Genomic DNA, 824 nt, shown 5'->3' with positions numbered 1-824 from the left:
GAGTCCTCCGGCAGAGCAGAGTATATATCAGGAGAGGAGAGCTCAGAAATGAATTAAGTCTTCCGTTTTCTACATGTCAATTATGTGGTTGTACCAGAAGGAATATAGAACAATATAATACTTGTATGCCATAGTTTACAATTGGATCAGATATTCATTTTTGCAGCACAATGATTCATTTGTCATCTTCAGGTTCTCTTTGTGAAGTTGGATGTGGGAAAGAAATACACAGGGAAAATTGCCGGCTTTCTCAAGCTAAAGAAGAGCGATCTCCCCGTGCTATCCATATATCACACAGAGGACAATAAGAAACTCATCATGCCTCCTGGAGAGATCACAGCGGAGAAGGTGAAAGAATTCTGTTTGAAGTTTCTATCCGGAGATTATACGGTGAGCAAACCTGGGACTTAGAGATAATGTTGTTCCTAAAAACTTAACTCCAGAAGTAACCTTCATAATTTACATCCGTTCTGTATTCATTATTATATATAGATAATATTATTAAATGTATTCCACATAAAAGCAGTGTACATCCCTGGAAATCATGTACTTTATGTACTTTGATCAGTGTTAGTTTAAAAAAAAAAATAGCATTACTCTAAATATAACATATGAATTTCCTTTTTTCCATTGCATTGCAAATTGTAAAAGTAAAAAAACAAAACAAAGACGTATTATGAAAAAAAGTTTTATTATTGATGATTAGAAAAATAGTAAAATCAGAAGGAAAATAATAGTTAAAGGGAAGAAAGGGTTAATGAGTTACAGTAAAAGATATAAATGAGACAATGTTACTTTGTATCTCTCTATCTCCCTCTGATCAA

This window comes from Nanorana parkeri, unplaced genomic scaffold (assembly GCF_000935625.1).
Source record: "Nanorana parkeri isolate BGI_ZX_2015 unplaced genomic scaffold, ASM93562v1 scaffold748, whole genome shotgun sequence".
Lineage (NCBI taxonomy): Eukaryota > Metazoa > Chordata > Amphibia > Anura > Dicroglossidae > Nanorana > Nanorana parkeri.
This window is presented reverse-complemented; position numbering follows the sequence as displayed.